The sequence below is a fragment of the Sinocyclocheilus rhinocerous genome, unplaced genomic scaffold (assembly GCF_001515625.1).
Source record: "Sinocyclocheilus rhinocerous isolate Xijiao unplaced genomic scaffold, SAMN03320098_v1.1 scaffold148, whole genome shotgun sequence".
Lineage (NCBI taxonomy): Eukaryota > Metazoa > Chordata > Actinopteri > Cypriniformes > Cyprinidae > Sinocyclocheilus > Sinocyclocheilus rhinocerous.
In genome coordinates, this window is record NW_015653472.1 from 1 (window position 1) to 299 (window position 299).

Below are 299 nucleotides of genomic sequence, written 5' to 3' on the forward strand. Positions count from 1 at the left end.
TTAAACATTTGTATTATTTTAAATGCATTCATTCATTCATTGACAAAGAAACTGGCTCAATAAATGAATGCCAGAGACATAACCCATGAGAGGAGAGTGAGAGAGGGCGAGAGACATAACGCATGAGAGGAGAGGGAGAGAGAGACAGAGAGAGAGAGAGAGAGAGACATAACGCATGAGAGGAGAGAGAGTGAGAGGGCGAGAGACATAACGCATGAGAGGAGAGAGAGAGAGAGAGAGAGGGCGAGAGAGATAACGCATGAGAGCTTTTCCCTTGATCTGAGGTTTACACGCTCGCT